The 17,624-nt window shown below is 46.4% G+C and overlaps 1 protein-coding gene across 5 annotated transcripts in view; it reads left to right on the forward strand.

The window, feature by feature from the left end:
• The first annotated feature begins 11,702 nt into the window (after nucleotides 1–11,702).
• The window catches only part of SLC39A14 (solute carrier family 39 member 14), a 59,471-nt gene continuing 53,549 nt past the window's right edge, over nucleotides 11,703–17,624 (forward strand). For 4 of the 5 annotated variants that reach the window (XR_009546354.1, XR_009546355.1, XM_007529122.3 and 1 more), the window contains exon 1: nucleotides 11,704–11,854. The gene's annotated coding sequence lies outside the window, so the exon portion shown is untranslated. Of the gene's footprint in view, nucleotides 11,855–17,624 lie in introns of all 5 variants that reach the window. The other variant, XM_016190820.2, reaches the window with a different exon arrangement.

A 17,624-nucleotide genomic window follows, 5' to 3' on the forward strand; every position in this document is an offset into this window, starting at 1 on the left:
AACAAAAGGGAAAATAAATAAATAAATATAAAAAAAGAAATATCCAGACTGGTTTCTTTTTTTAATATTTATTTATTCCCTCGTTTCCCTTGTTTTTATTGTTGTAGTTATTGTTGTTACTGACGTTGTTGAATAGGACTGTTGTATGCTCTCTCCCTGCCAAGAAAATTGGTTCAGTCCTGCTAGTTTTCACGGGCCCGCTTGTCCCCGCCTGTCCCCGCCCCGAGGAACCCCGAGAGAGTTCCAGAGTTGGAGAGTTCGAGAGTTTTTGGTGCCGCTGCAGGGGAAGGAGGCAGGAAAGTTCTGTTTGGTGATTAGTTTGTCTTAGTTTATAAATCGTTGTTCTGAATAAAGAAATACAGCTTCCCTGCCCAGCCGTGTGTCCTCAAGTCTCTGTTACCCGCCTGTGAAGCTAGCCCGGCCAGCTGGAGCCTCCGAATTTTAACAACAAATGGCGCCCAACGTAGACAGGGAGGGGGAGAGAAAGATAGACACCTGCAGACCTGCTTCACCACCGGTAAATGACTCCCCTGCAGGTGGGGAGCTGGAGACTGAAACCGGGATCCTTAAGCCGGTCCTTGCACTTTGTGCCTTTAACCTGCTGAGCTACCTCCCCAGTCCCTGGAGATTTCATAGACCACTACAAATGAACTTACCATATGACCCAGCAATTTTTCTCCTGGGGATTTATCCAAATAGAACTGTGTAAACCTATGTTTACAGCAGTACAGTCTGTAGTAGTCCAGACTTGGAAGCAACTCAGATGCCTAACAACAGAGCAGTGATTAAGATAACTGAGGGTAAAACTACACACACACACACACACACACACAAACTAGTACTACTCAACTGTTAAAGTTATCCCGAGTCCGGCAGTAGTGGAGCGGGTTAAGCGCACGTGGCACGAAGCACAAGGACCAGCATAAGGATCCAGGTTCGAGCCCCTGGCTCCCCACCTGCAGGGAAGTCACTTCACAAGTGGTGAAGCAGGTCTCCAGGTGTCTATCTTTCTTTCCCCCCTGTCTTCCTTTCCTCTCTCCATTTCTCTCTGTCCTATCCAAAAACAACTACATCAATAACAACAACTACAGCAACAATAAAAAGACAAGGGCAACAAAAGGAAAAATAAAATTTTTAAAAATCTTGAAAAAAAATGAAATTATCAGGTGTCCGGTGGTAGCGCAGTGGGTTAAGCGTACGTGGTGCGAAGCACAAGGACCGGCATAAGGATCCCTGTTCGAGCCCTCAGCTCCCCACCTGACAGTGAAGCAGGTCTGCAGGTGTCTATCTTTCTCTCCCCCTCTCTGTCTTCCCCTCCTCTCTCCATTTCGCTCTGTCCTATCCAACAACAACAACATCAATAATAACTACAACAATAAAAAACAACAAGGGCAACAAAAGGAAAAATAAATAAAAATAAATAATTTTAAAAAATGAAGTTATTGTGGTCTGGGAGGTGGTACAGTGGATGAGGCATCGGACTCTAAAGCATGAGGTCCTCAGTTCAGTCCCTGGCAGCACATGTACCAGAGTGATGTCTGGCTCTTTCTCTCTCCTCCTATGTTTCTCATAAATAAATAAAATCTCATATATATATAATGACTATATATAATATATATAATCTCATATATAATATATATATATAATGAAGTTATCTCCTTTGCCCTATCTTGGAGGGATCTCCATGGAATCATGTTAAGTGAGGTAAGCCAAGTTGAAGGACAATTATCAATTGATCTCACTTATAGGTGGGAAAGAAAGGGAAAATACAAGGTTAAACTTGGACTAGATGTATTGTATTGCACCAAAGCAAAGGGGACTGGCTACACAATGGATATGTTGTGGGGTGGAGGCAACTATCATAGGGAGGTAAGAAATTGGACCCAGGGGGGCTGGGCGGTAGCGCAGTGGGTTAAGCGCACGTGGCACAAAGCCCAAGAACCAGCGCAAGGATCCTGGTTTGAGCCCCTGGCTTCCCACCTGAAGGGGAGTAATTTCACAGGCGGTGAAGCAGGTCTGCAGGTGTGTATCTTTCTCTCCCCCTCTCTGTTTAACCCTCCCCTCTCAATTTCTCTCTATCCAATCCAACAACAACAACAATAATAATAACAGCAACACCGATAACAAGGGCAACAAAAGGGAAAAAAAACTGTCCTCCAGGAGTGGTGGATTCGTGGTGCAGGCACCAAGCCCTATTGATAACCCTGGAGAAAAAAAAGAAAAGAAAGAAAGAAAGGAAGGAAGAAATTGAACCCAGGTATCACCAATTGTTCTGTAAGCCATTATCTCCGTCCCACCCCCAAAAATGACTTGGAGAGAAAAAGAAGATATAATGGTCAAATTAGCAGCGAACTTGTCATTAACCTCAACCAATGATTAAGACAAAAGGAATAGTTACTTTAAAATGTAACTCCAGCTTGGAATTCTGTTGCCAGTCAAATATTCCAAGACAAAGACAAAAATATTTCCTAATAAAACTTAAAAGAGTGTCAATCTGCCCAGGCAGGTACCCAGATGCCTGCAACTGCTCCTGGAGTGTCTGGTCAGTGGGTGTGGTGTGGTGAGTGCCCTGCAATGTGGTCTCCCTCCCCCCTCAGCTTTGATAACCATCAGTCTATGTTTATCTGTTTTTACCGTTTATAAATGGAATTTTAGGGGACCTTCGTGTCTCCCTCTTTCACTGAGAAAAAAAAAATAATGACAATATAAACCTTGCAATTTTTCAGAGCAGAATTCACAGAAATAAGATTTCTTTTTTAACAAGACAAAAGTTGTGAAGAGTAATAAACTAGGCAGGTCTTTTCAGTCCATTGATCAAGAATGGAAAAATATGTAAATTACTAAAATCAGAAATGAGGGTATGGGAAGTATGCAAAAAGGACTCACACCTGAGGCACCAAAGGTTCCTGCTTCAATCCTGGGCACCACCATAAACTGGAGTTGAGCAGTGCTCTGCTGAGAAAAAAAAATGGGGATGAGGTGACTCCGTAGCTAAAGCACAACACTTAAGACAAACCATTCCCAGTTTTGACCTCTCCTTCATAAAGTTTTTTTAAAAAAACATTTATTTGTTTCCTTTTGATGCCCTTGTTTTATTGTTGTAGTTATTGATGTCGGTGTTTTGGATAGGACAGAGAGAAATGGAGAGAGGAGGGAAAGATAGAAGGGGGAGAGAAAGATGACACCTGCAGACCTGCTTCACCGCTTGTGAAGTGACTCCCCTGCAGGTGGGGATCGGGGGCTCAAACCGGGATCCTTATGCCAGTCTTTGCACTTTATGCCACCTGTGCTTAACCCACTGTGCTACCGCCCGACTCCCCATAAAGTATTTTAAAAGAATGAAAAAAGGAATTTTCTCAAGGGAATACTAGAGCTGGGGAGATAGCATTTAGGGTTTTTTAGTTTGTTTGTTTTTTGCCTACAGGGTTTTGGCTGGGGCTTGGTGCCTACACTATGAATCCACTGCTCCTGGAGGCTTTTTTTTTTTTAGTATTTATTTATTTATTATTATTATTATTATTATTTAAGAAAGGATTAATTAACAAAACCATAGGATAGGAGGGGTACAACTCCACACAATTCCCACCACCCAATCTCCATATCCCACTCCCTCCCCTGATAGCTTTCCCATTCTCTATCTCTCTGGGAGCATGGACCCAGGGTCATTGTGGGTTGCAGAAGGTAGAAGGTCTGGCTTCTGTAATTGCTTCCCCGCTGAACATGGGCATTGACTGGTCGGTCCATACTCCCAGTCTGCCTCTCTCTTTCCTTAGTAGGGTGTGTCTCTGGGGAAGCTGAGCTCCAGGAAACATTGGTGGGGTCTTCAATCCAGGGAAGCCTGGCCAGCATCCTGATGGCATCTGGAACCTGGTGACTGAAAAGAGAGTTAACATACGAAGCCAAACAAGTTGTTGAGTTTTAGTATTTATTTATTCCCTTTTGTTGCCCTTGTTTTATTGTAGTTATTTATGTTGTTGTTAGGACAGAGAGAAATGGAGAGAGGAGAGGAAGACAGAGAGGGGGAGAGAAAGACACCTGCAGACCTGCTTTACTGCTTGTGGCTTGTGAAGCTACTCCCCTACAGGTGGGGAGCTGGGGAATTTTACATCTATTCCCATTTTGAAACCAGGATCCTTTTGCCAGTCCTTGCGCTTTGCGCCTCCTGCACTAAACTAGCTGCACTACCGCTGACTCCCAGAGGCTTTTTCCCTTTTGTATTAGTCATTGTTGTTATTTATTATTGTCATAGCTGTTATTGTTAGATAGGACAGAGAGAAATGGAGAGAGGAAGGGAAGACAGAGAGGAGAGAAAGATAAGACACCTGCAGATCTGCTTCACCGCCTGTGAAGTGACCCCCCCCTTCAAGTGGGGAGCCGGAGGGCTCGAACTGGGATCCTTAAACCAGCCCTTGGGCTTTGTGCCATATGCCCTTAACCCGCTGTGCCACTGCCCAGCCCCCGCAAAAAGGTGTTTTAATGTGGGAGACTATGAGGTCCCAAGTTCAACCTCCTGCTTGACCAAATCAAAGCTTAGCAGTGCTCTTTACACACACACACACACACACACACACACACACACGAGAGAGAGAGAGAGAGAGAGGGAGAGAGAGAGGGGCAGGAGGGAGAGGGAGGGGGAAGAGGGATGGGGAGAGGGATAGGGGAGAGGGAGGGAGAGGGAGGGGGAGGAGAGGAATGGGGAGAGGGAGAGGGATAGGAATGGGGGAGAGGGAGAGGGACAGGGGAGAGGGAAAAAGAGAGAGAGTTTCTTCCTGTAAAATGTAGAAACTTGGCCACCAGTCTAGAGCCAGGCTGTAATAAAAGCTACAGTCATTTCCCTTGGGCTGGCTACATAGCTAGAAAGAGGTAAAGGAATCTCTGCCCCACCCTGCTCAATCAGTCAAGTTGCCAACCTAGTTAACAGAACAGAAAGGGCTTTATCTGAGTCCCCAGTTCCAACCTATACACTGGCCTGAGGATTCATTTCTCTCTCTCTCTCTCTCTCTTTCTCTCTCTCTCATTGATTTAATATTAATTTACAAAATTATGAGATAATAGGGTATTAATTCCACACCATTCCAAGGCCAAAATTCTGTGAAGGGCTCATTTTTTGTATTCTTTCGTAAGGTTGTCCTCCTCAGATACGGGAAATTGTTTCTACACATTTTTTGGCAGGTAGTTATGGTTATCTTGTCAGAAGGGTGTAGCAGTCAGGAAAATGTCAGATTTTTGTGCTTAGTTCCCTTAAATATTGCTCAATATCAAAGTTTTAGTGAACTGGTCTTTTCAACAAATATTTATTGACAATGTGTTGTGTACATAATGTGATAAAAGTGAATGCAGGCATACATGGAAACTTTGTAATGGAGACAAATTAAGGCCTACTGGGGGTCGGGCGGTGGCGCAGTGGGTTAAGCGCATGTGGCGCAAAGCACAAGGACCAGCGTAAGGATCCCGGTTTGAGCCCCCGGCTCCCCACCTGCAGGGGAGTTTCTTCACAGGCGGTGAAGCAGGTCTGCAGGTGTCTATCTTTCTCTCCCCCTCTCTGTCTTCCCCTCCTCTCTCCATTTCTCTCTGTCCTATCCAACAACGAACAACATCAACAATGGCAATAATAAAAACCACAATGAGGCTACAACAACAAGGGCAACAAAAGGGGGAAAAAATGGCCTCCAGGAGCAGTGGATTCATGGTACAGGCACCGAGCCCAGCAATAACCCTGGAGGGAAAAAAAAAATTAAGGTCTACTGAGGTTAAAGATAGAAATGAAATACAATTGTTATTTTTTTTTAATTTTTTAAATTTATTTACTTATATCCTTTTTGTTGCCCTTGTTGTTTTTGTTGTTGTTGTTAATTTGATGTCTTTGTTGTTGGATAGGACAGAGAGAAATGGAGAGAGGAAGGAAAGACAGAGACGGGGAGAGAAAGACAGGCACCTGCAGACCTGCTTCACTGCCTGTGAAGCGACTCCCCTGCAGGTGGGGAGCTGGAGGCTAGAACCGGGATCCTTCTGCCGGTCCTTGAGCTTTGCGCCACTTGCGCTTACCCACTGCGCTACCACCCAACTCCCACAATTGTTATTTTTAATGCAACACCAAAGAATGAACTGAGGATCTTGTACATGAAAGGTACTGCTGAGCAGTTTCCCAGCCCAGCCCCCCTGCCCCCAGCAAAATACTTGATAGGACAGAGAGAAATTGAGAGGGGTGGAACAGATGTAGCGGGAGAGAAAAAGAGATACCTACAGCATTGCTTCACTGCTTGTAAAAACATCCCCCTGGGAGGCGGGGACATTGGCTTGATTATATATATGGGGGGAGGGAGGGAGAGGGAGAAAGAGAGGGTGGGGAAGAGAGGGACACCAAATCACAACTCTACTATCTATCCATTGACTTCCATTGGGTTGCCCTTGGTGCTGGGGATTGACTCCAGGGTTTCACACACAGTGAGAAATGTGCTTTATGTGAAATGAATTTTTTTAAGATTTTATTTTATTATTTATTTTCCCTTGTGTTGCCCTTGTTTTATTTTTTATTGTTGTTGTAGTTATTGTTGTTATTGTTGTCCTCATTGTTAGATAGGACAGAGAAATGGAGAGAGGAGGGGAAGACAGAGAGGGAGAGAGAAAGATAGACACCTGCAGATCTGCTTCACCACCTGTAAAGCAACTCCCCTGCAGGTGGGGAGCTGGGGGCATGAACCGGGATCCTTACTCCTGTCCTTGCGCTTTGTACTTGGTGCACTTAACCTGCTGTGCTACAGCCTGACTCCTTCCAAATGAAATATTTTAAGGCAAAAAGTACCCCATACCATGAAAAATGTTTCAGTTCTTTGGATTATGTAAGGGGTTCTAGGTAAAAAATAAAGCATTGAAAAATGACAGGTGTTGGTGCACCCGGTAGAGCACATATATTATCATGCCTGAGGAGCAACCCCACTGTAGTCAAAGACTTGAACTGGGATTCTTGTGCAGGTTCTTGCGCTCTTTATGTGTGTTTTAACCCGGTGCACCACTGCAGACCCCCTCTTTCTATTTTTTTAATTGGATAGGACAGAGAGAAATTGAGAGGGGAGGGGAAGATAGAGGAGACAGGAAGATAGACACCTGTAGACCTGTTTCACTGACTGTGAACCTTCCCTCCTGCAGGGACTCGAAACTGTGTCATTGCACATGGTAATGTCTATGCTCAATTGAGGGTGCCACTGCCTGGTCCCCAGTTTACCACTTAAAAAATTGAAATAGGGGAGTCGGGCGGTAATGCAGTGGGTTAAGGACCAGCCTAAATATTTCATTTGGAAGGAGTCAGGCTGCAGCACAGCAGGTTAAGTGCACAAAGCACAAAGCGCAAGGACAGGAGTAAGGATCCCGGTTCATGGCCCCAGCTCCCCACCTGCAGGAGAGTTGCTTCACAGGCGGTGAAGCAGGTCTGCAGGTGTCTATCTTTCCCCCTCTCTGTCTTTCCCTCCTCTCTCCATTTCTCTCTGTCCTATCTAACAATGACAACATCAATAACAATAATCATAACTACAAAAATAAAACACAAGGGCAACAAAAAGGAATAAATAAATATTTAAAAAATTTAAAAAAAGAAAAGCAAAAAAATGAAATAGAACATAAAATATCAGTACATTACCTATACAACTAGATAGTATACTTAATAAGGTTTTTTTTTTTTGCAGTTTTATTTATACTGGTGTTGCAGTGTAAAATATTTTATTTATTTATTTATTTATTTTCCTCCAGGGTTATTGCTGGGGCTCGGTGCCTATACCATGAATCCACCGCTCCTGGAGGCCATTTTTCCCCCTTTTGTTGCCCTTGTTGTTGTAGCCTTGTTGTGATTATTATTACCATTGTTGATGTTGTTCGTTGTTGGCTAGGACAGAGAGAAATGGAGAGAGGAGGGGAAGACAGAGAGGGGGAGAGAAAGATAGACACCTGCAGACCTGCTTCACCGCCTGGGAAGCGACTCCCCTGCAGGCGGGGAGCTGGGGTCTCGAACCGTGATCCTTAGGCCGGTCCTTGCGCTTTGCGCCACATGCGCTTAACCCACTGCGCCACCGCCAGACCCCCAAAAGATTTTATTTATTTATTAATGAGAAAGATAGGAGGAGAGAGAAAGAACCAGACATCACTCTGACACATGTGCTGCCGGGGATCGAACTCAGGACCTCATGCTTGAGAGTCCAAAGCTTTCTCACTGCACCACCTCCCGGACCACTATAAAATATTTTTTAATGTGGGTTATAGTCAAAAAAAGTTTGAAATCATAGATCAAATATGTTTCAGGAAAGTTTTCTGAAGGGGTGAGGTGGCTTTGAAGTTAGAATTTTGATAAATGGAGATGTAGTAATAAAGAGAACAAGTGGGAATATTAGGTAGATACAGAATAGGGACTCTAGGGGAGCTGGGTGATAGCGCAGTGAGTTGAGTGCAGGGACCAGCTTAAGGATCCTGGTTCCACCCTCTGGCTCCCCACATGCAGGGGGGGTCACTTCACAGGCAGTGAAGCAGGTCTGCAAGTGTCTGCCTTTCTCTCCCCCTCTCTGTCTTCCCCTCCTCTCTCCATTTCTCTCTGTCCTATCCAACAACAACAGCAATAGCAATAATAACAAGGGCAACAAAATGGAAAATGGCCTCTAGGAGCAGTGGCTTTAAAGTGCAGGCACCAAGTCCCAGCGGTAACCCTAGAGGCAGAAAAAAAAAAGAATTGGGACTCTAAACCTGGCACAGGCCTGAAAGACTACACATCACACAGCTACAAGTAAGACAAGATATATGGGGGGTTGGCGGTAGCACACATAGTATGAAGTGCCACAACCAAGCACAAGGATACCGGCTTGAGTCCCTAGCTCCCCACCTTCAGGAGGGTTGCTTCACAAGTGGTGAAGCAGGTCTGCAGGTGTCTATCTCTCCTCTGTCTTCCCCTCCTCTCTCAATTTGTCTCTAACCCTAACCCTAACCCTAACCCTAACCCTAACCCTAACCCTAACCCTAACCCTAACCCAACAGCAACAATGGAAAAAAGACAGCCACCAGGAGCAATGGATTCGTAGTAAAGGCACTGAGCCCCAGCAATAACCCTGGAGACAAAAGAGAGAGAGAGAGAGAGAGAGAAAAAAAGATATACCTACAGAGTTTTGTGTTTATGGAAAGGTAAGATCTTTTGATTTCGATGTGTTAATGATTAATTACTTTACCCTAATGGGTTACAGATAGCTTATCAACTTTGGTGGACTTTGGCAGCTCTAGCTTTTGCATCCGATTGTAAACAAGTGAGAATGCTGTGATAGGCCCTGTGGCAGGGTGTCCTGTCCTGCTGCCTCCCAGCTCTGCTCTTTGAAGGACTCTTATGCAGTATAGTATTGACACATTGCTTGGAAAGTCACAAGATTATACTTGGACCTCAAGTTTTAAGTGTAATATAGGCTTCATACTCTTCAAAGCTAGCTCCATATATTAAAACACCATATGTTAGATACATGTTTTATTTGTTTTAACCAGAACACTGCTCAGCTCTGGTTTATGTTGGTGCCAGGGATTGAACCTGGGACTTTGGAGTCTCAGGCATGAACTGCACCCCCTGGCCCCCCATCTCCGCATAACCATTATGCTTTCTCCCTTAGTTCCTGTTTTACTTAATTTCTGGATAAGTTTATCCTTTTTCTAATACTTCAAAGGAAAGAGTGGTAGACAGCTCTCTTTCTCTCATCCTCCCTCCCTTCTTTCTTTATTTTCCCTTTTGCTGCTCTTTTTATTGTTGTTATTATTGTAGTCATGTTTAGATAGGACAGAGAGAAATGGAGACAGGAGGGGAAGACAGACAGGGGGAGAGAAAGATAGACACCTGCAGACCTGCTTCACTGCCTGTGGAGCAACTCTCCTGCTGGTGGGGAGCTGGAGGTTCGAACCGGGATCCTTTAGCTGGTCCTTGCTTAACCCGCTGGGCTACTCTCAACTACCCCTCTCTCCTGTCTTTCCTTTCTCTCTCCCTCCTTCTCCCTCTCTCTCTCCTCCTACTCCCTCTTCCTCCCCCTTTTCCTTTTTTCAATGTGGTGCTGAGACTGAACCCCAGAATCTCATTCATGCATGTAATGTATATGCTCTAAGGCTGACCCCCCCATTTCTGATGGCTCACTGGAGATGGGATTATTAATTTATGTGGATGACATAATGTCTGAAATAAAAAGGGTTATTACAAAGGTGAAGGGGGTTCTGAGGGAAATTCTGCAAGCATACCATTGCTTTGAAATCACTTGGAAAATGAGAGGACTATTACCCTATCCCTTGCCCAACTTGAACACATAATTGAATTTGAGTAAAACCCCGGACAGTCTCAAGAGTTACACAAACATTCTAGCCTGCTTTGGTTTTGCTCCAGTACTTTCTCATTCTCTCTCTATCCATCCTTTCGGAACAAGTGGTCTCTGAGCCCTGGGTTCCCAGGTCACCTGTTCCAAGAAATGCCCCTTGTGCCGTCATTATTAGCACAGCCAGCATGGGATCTATTGTTCCCAGGGTATGGTTCTCTTCCCTGTGAAAGTTGCACCCATCTTTGCTCCAAAGCAGGGACATGCTCGAGAGCAGGACACCTGCCCTTCAGCTAGAAGGGCTCTTATGTATGTATGTATGTATGTATGTATGTATGTATGTATGTATGTATTTATTTAATTACCTGAGCACTGCTCAGTTCTTGCTTTAGGTGACGGCAAGGGAATTGCATTTGGGTTCTCTGCCTCAGGCAAGAAAGTATTTTGCATAACAATCTTCCCTGGTAGGGCCTTTTGAATACCTCAGACTCCTGGGGTAGAGGAAACCATCTAGCAGAATAGGACAATGGGAGTTTGATGGGTGGCATATTAAAAAGAAATTTTGCTTTTCAGGGGTGTGATATCCATCTCAATAGACATTATCCCATCATAGATTGCTAGATCACTCCCAGTTTGTGAACTATTAAATGTTTATAGCTCTTTAGCTGGGGTGGGGGTGGGGCTGGATGTGGGGGTGGCACAACCAATAGAGCTAGCTCACTTGTTACAATTTGTAAGAACCCGGGTTCAAGTACCTACTCCCCACCTGCAGGAGGAAAATTTTCACATGCGGTGAAACGGTGCTGCAGGTGTCTCTCACCCTCTCAATCTCCACCTTCCTTCTCGATTTCTCGGTCTCTATCCAATACATCCACATATGCATGTATATATTAATATTTGTAATGTACTAAGATATATATGTGATTTACTTGAAACTTGATTTTATAGTGTTGGTTGGTGGAAATACACAGATGAAACCTCGTGTATGGGCGCGTCCGCATCTAAGAATTTCAGAATTGAGCAGGTCTTTACATTCATCAGAGAGGCCTTTACAAGGTGCAATCTCGCCCCTGAGAGTGTGGGGTGGAGGGCAAGTTGGGATAACGTCTCACCTAAAGGTGGGGAAGCTCTTAACGGGGCCTACCCAGAGACTGGAGAAGTGGTGAAGAAGGAGGGCCGCAATGGGTCCGGAGAGCCAAGGCTAACGAGGCAGCCGCAGCAGCCGCAGCAGCTGCAGTAGCGGCAGAGGCGGGGGTGGGGGGGGGGTGTTTGGGGGGAAGGGCGGGCACGTCGCCGCGCAGCCGCCGCCCCACGTGGCAGGCTCGGGGCGCGCGAGGCGGGGCTCCGAGGGGGGGCGGGGGCGGGGCCGGGGCGGGCCTGCGCGGACGCGCTCGCTATATAGCGGGCATGCGCGCAGTGCTGGGGACCACACGGGGGTGTCGCGGGCTGGTTTGAGGAAGAGCCAATTGACTGCGCTGCGGGCGGCCGGCGGGGCCTGGCGTGGGAGGCTGTGCGGGGCGCAGGGGCGTCCACCCGAGTTGCAGGTGAGGGGCGCAGGGCGCGCGCGCGCAGTGCCCGGGATGGGGTGGCGTAGCCACGGGGGTTGCCGGGGGCGCGGGGTCACAGGGGTGGTGGAGGCGCAGCTGCGCTGAGGACCGAGCCCGGTCTCGTCCCCCCAGCCTCCTCCTCTGCCCCCACCCCGCCGGGAGCCGCTCCCGAGGGCCTCCGGTGGCCCGGATACAGGGCGGAGGCGACACCTGGCCGACCTCAGCGGCACGATGGAGGCTCCTTGGCAGAGAAGGTCGCTGTGGGGCTTTCGATTGCGGCGGCGGGATGGGGGATCCTGCGGAGGGGCGTGCTAGGCCGAGCGGGGCTGCCGGGGACGGCAAAGCCGGGATGGGCAGCCCTCGGGACCACTCATGCGGCGCTGGAGCCGGGGCTGTGCTTTCCAGGAACCGTGTCCCCTTTAACTCCACCAGACCCACCAGGATGCCCCCGATCTTCCAGGCGGTCGGTGGCCCAGGCTGTTAGGTGGTCTGGCCCAGGCTGCCCCCTCTTGGTGGACTAGAGCAATGGGACAAAGTAGTCGTTCAGTTTGCCCATGCGCTCCTGAGGTCCGGTAAAGCCAGGGCAGTTTTCTGGACTCTGGGTTGTGACTTCATTTTTAAGGACCTAAGTGTCTGCTGGGGCCGGGTTGTCCCAGCAGATTGAGCGGGGCCTGTGGAGGTGCAGAGTGCTCTCCTGGACATTGAAGAAGGAGCACCTTTGACCTTGACCCATCCTGGTTTTGACCTTTGGGTTTGTCTTGGGTTAGGAACCTTGGGCCACAGCGGTGGGTGCTGGTAAGGGGTGATTTACCTTCCAGTGAGGACTGGCCTGGCGGACCTGGCGTCATCCCAGCTCTGTTGGGAGCTTGCCCTGTGACCTTGGGAAGGAGTCAGTGCTGCAAACAGACTAGATCTCTTCCCCACAACCTCTCGGATTGTTCTATATCCCTTAAAACAAGAACCCCAAGGGTCGGGAGGTAGCTTACCTGGCAGAGCATCATGTGCTAGGCCTGGGGTTTGAGCTCTTGGTTATCATATGGGAGCAATGGAGCAGTGCTGTGGTGTCTCTCTTCTCTATCTCACGCTCTAAAAAAAAGTTAGCCAGGAGCAGTGGAATCCTGCAGGCACAAAAAACTCTAGTGGCGAAAGAAAAAGCGAAATGGACTTACAAGAAGAGAAAGAATGTTCAGAATCCTAACTTTCAGCAGCTGGAGTTAAAAATCACACATTCCATTTTCTGTTGGGGACAGGAATTACTCACAAAGTGCAGTTTTCAGGAGGTAGATCAGTAGTCTGCCAATGGTTTGCAGATATAACTAGGGAACATCATCTGAAGAATGCCTGGCCTTGTCTTTTATGCAAGGAGAGTAAGACTGAATTCTTTGAGCAGCCAGAACTCCTCGGTTTGGGTGCCATCCATCTTTTCAATACCTAAACACACAGAGCCTGGTCTGTGCTGGCCAGTACAAAGAGGACCTGGCTCTTGAAGCTCTTACCCAGGAGAAAGTATGTCCATACATGAAGAAGAAGGTGGTATTACAGTAGAAGTCATGTTGTTGTGGTCAATTACATTCAGAGAGCTCTGTATTAAACAGCTTGAGGGGAGGGAGATTGCATAGTGGTTCAAGCCTGGGGTTCTGAGGTCCCAGATTCAGTCCCCACCACCACCATAAGCCGGAGCTGAACAGTGCTCTGGTTAAAAAAAGGGGGGGGTGGGTGGTAGCGCACATGTTCCAATGCCAAGGACCCAGGTTCAAGTCTCTGGTCCCCACCCGCGGGGGAAAGCTTCATGAGTGGTGGAGCAGTGTTGCAGGTGTCTCTCTTTCTCTATATCCCCCCCCATAACTCTTGATTTTTGGCTGTCTCTACCCAATAAATAAATAAAGATAATTTAAAAAAGGGGGTGGGGGTGCAAGGACCCAGGTTCAAGCCCCCATCCCCACATGCAGAAGAAAGTTCTGAGAGCTGCTCCTCATCCCACCACCAGAGCACTGCTCAGCTCTGCCTTATAGTGGTGCTGGGGATTGAACCTAGGAGCTTAGAGCCTCAGGTTTGAAAGTTGTTTGTAGAACCATTATCCTGTTTCCCTGTCCCCGTATTACTTTGTCTTTATCTTCGCCATCTCTCTTGATAGCTTTCTTTCTCTATCTAATAAATAAATAAACTTTTAAAAAGAGAGAAAAGAGACTAGATAAACATGGTATCAGGTGGTAAGGTAAGCCCTGGCTTTCGAGCCATACAGAACTGCCTTCAAATCCTTGACATTGTTCTCTTGTAGGATCTTTCTTTTTTATTATTATTATTATTATTATTATTATTTAAGAAAGGATTAATTAACAAAACCATAGGGTAGGAGGGGTACAACTCCACACAATTCCCACCGCCCAATCTCCATATCCCACCCCCTCCCCCGATAGCTTTCCCATTCTCTATCCCTCTGGGAGCATGGACCCAGGGTCATTGTGGGTTGCAGAAGGTAGAAGGTCTGGCTTCTGTAATTGCTTCCCCGCTGAACATGGGCGTTGACTGGTCGGTCCATACTCCCAGTCTGCCTCTCTTTCCCTAGTAGGGTGGGTCTCTGGGGAAGCTGAGCTCCAGGACATATTGGTGGGGTCTTCAATCCAGGGAAGTCTGGCCGGCAGGATCTTTCTTAACCTCTGAACCTGTTCTCTCTTTCACGCAGCACAATGTGACTGGTTGGAACAGTAGGAGACTTGTCATGATCATCATCATTGACTTGGGTGGAGTGGATTACAGCTGGGTTTGTAGGACTGGCAGCAGCCCAGACTTAGGGCCAGTTCCCCTCTCCCTCAGAAACCTGGATGTGGTTTCCCTGTCTTTGTATGGCCTGCTAGGAGTTTTTAAGAGTTACTGGGCCAAGAGGAAAGAGATTTTTGTCCCCCCACTTTTAGTTTTGATTTTTGTCCCCCCACTTTTAGTTTTAGATTTTTCTGGGTAATAGAAATAATCCGTTTTTAGATTGAGATAGGTTAGAAGGACAGATGATGCAAGTGTCCTCCTGTGTATGTACATGTGCAGTGTTTATCAGTCACAGGACTGGTTCTATATTCAAAGTCTTCTCATCTACCTCTTTTCCATACTCACAGTCTATGTTTACTATCACTCAACAGTCCATGTTTACTATCTATGGGATCTTGTAATCTAAGCAGTAGTACTGTGAATAGATCACATGGTCTGAGAATTGGAACCGTCTCCTCACTGTGCCAAAATAATTCAACCTGGTTGCACATGATAGCATGAAGAAATAACACTCAGGCAGACTTTATTTATCTATTAATTTTTTGGATAGAGAAATTGAAAGGGAAGGGGAGAAAGACACCTACAACAGCACTTAACCTCTTGTGAAGATTTCCCCCTGTAGGTGGGGACTGTAATGTTTGGGCTCAACCAGGTGTGCCACTGCCCAGCCCCTGGCAGGCATTTTGAAGAACTACAGATAATAAAATATTGGACCAGGGCCAGGTGGTAGTGTATTGGGTTAAGCACACATACTGTGAAGCACAAGGAACGGGGCACAAGGATCCTGGTTCGAGTCCCGTTCCCCACTTGCAGGGGGGTTGCTTCGCAAGTGGTACATCAGATCTGCAGGTATCTGTCTTCTCTTCCCCTCTCTGTCTTCACCTCCTCTCTCAATTTCTTGCTGTCCTATCCAACAACAATGGGGAAGAAAAGGCCACCAGCAGCCGTGGATTCATAGTGCAGGCACCAAGCCCCAGCGCTAACCCTGGCGGCATAAAATAAAATATTGAACCAAGGAACTTTGGGACTCTGAGTCTAGCCCTTTGTTTTGCAATTGAAGAAACCTAATCTAGAGAGATTACTTGATGTTACATTAAAGATTCTGTGTTCAGTTATTATTTGCCACCAGGGCTTTGCTCATCATACAGTACAACTCTCCTGTGGGCTTTTCTCCTTTTTCCAGATAGTAAGCAACAGAAAAAGAAGGAGAGGGAGACAGACAGACACATACTACCACTCAACCCCTTGTGAAGTTGTCCCTTATGCATGGTGTACCAGTGTGATAGCCAGGGGCTCAACTGTAGTCCTTTTGCATGGTAAAGTATGTATTCTACCAGGTGAGCTATCTCTTGGCCCCCATCTATGTTACTCAGCTTTACTCCTAAATTGATGAAATTGCTGACAATCCTTGTCTGTTTCCATGAAAACAAAGAGAATCAGTTGGCCCCCATGCTCTATTTTCAGAGAGGTGGGATTCTTTGTGAGGATAGGCGTTTCTTTTGAAGAATATTCTATTTCCTCCCAGGCTCCCAGGAGAGAGGGTGGGGAGGTGAGGAAAGGTCATACTGCCAGGGCCCACACTGGCACTCACTGTCTCCAGTGGGACATCTGTGACTGCATGGCAGAGTCACATCAGATAAGGGGTTCAGAGTCTGCTGCCAGCCAGGGGCCGCATGCCCTTTCATGGAACAAGCCAAACAGTCTCTGAGGCTCAGCCCTGGCCTCTGCACCCTCACCAGGGCCAGTAGGCCTCTCATGGGAGGCCCAAGAAGGTGGTAAGGAGGCTGGCAGACTGCCAGGCCACTCTTGCCGGGAACCAAATTCTCTGCCTTGGAAACTCCAGCAGTGACTCCTTCCTGGGCTACAATGATGACTGACCTGAATCCCCTGAGACTCTTAGGGGACTCAATGTTAATAGTTCACAAAATGTCAAAAGTTTGGATATATATATATATATATATATATATATATATATATATATATATTTCCCTTTTGTTGTCTTTGTTGTTTTTCATTGTTGTAGTTACTATTGTTGTTATTGATGTCGTTGTTGTATAGGACAGAAAGAAATGTAGAGAGGAGGGGAAGTCAGAGAGGGGGAAGAGAAAGACATCTGCAGACCTGCTTCACCACCTGTGAAGCGACTCTCCTACAGGTGGGAAGCCGGGGCCTTGAACCAGTATCCTTATGCTGGTCCTTGCGCTTTGCGCCACGTACGCTTAACCTGCTGCACTACCGACCAACTCCCAAAAGTTTGGAATTTTTAAAAACCCATGACTTAAACAGTTCACTTTGCCTTAAAGTATGTGCATGTGTTTTTTAATCAGCTAGAAGTTAAGACATGGGACGACGTGTTTTCCTTGGAGCTTTAGGTCTCCTAGTTAGACTTGAAAGTTATGTGTATATAAAAATCACAGCTGTCGCCTATGACTTCTTGTATCTTTAACTTTATTCTTTTCATTAGGCTGTATATCCTTTTAGTTGAAAAATCAAAAGGAAATACAATGACTGTATACAGTGATACATGAACTCACCCTCTTTTTAACAAATGATACGTGTTAGCAGTATAGATGCTTGTTTGTTTTAGTTACTGTATTAGCTTTTTACCAATATAAGGTCACCTCCATCCTTCCCAAGTGGAATTACTCCCAGTATTTTGTCAGTATGTGCAAGGCTTCAGTAAATAACTGCACAAATGACTTTATAACTTGTGTATGACTGTAGCAGATTCTCATGGGATTGCTGGAGAAAAAGAAGAGTTGCTTTTTTTTCCTTTCTCTCTCGAGTACTGCTCAGCTTTTGTTTATGGTGGTACAAGGAATTGAACCTGGGACCTTTGTTGTCTCTTTGCATAACCATTATGCTGTCTCCTGTGCCCAGTCCATGTTTTCACTAAGAAAATGTATAAAGCAAAAATTTTAAGCTAGCCCACCTCGGTCCACAAACAGAATTTTGTGTGTGTGTGTGTGTGTGTGTGTGTGTGTGTGTGTGTTTATACCAGTGTATT

The sequence above is a fragment of the Erinaceus europaeus genome, chromosome 19 (assembly GCF_950295315.1).
Source record: "Erinaceus europaeus chromosome 19, mEriEur2.1, whole genome shotgun sequence".
NCBI classification, from domain to species: domain Eukaryota; kingdom Metazoa; phylum Chordata; class Mammalia; order Eulipotyphla; family Erinaceidae; genus Erinaceus; species Erinaceus europaeus.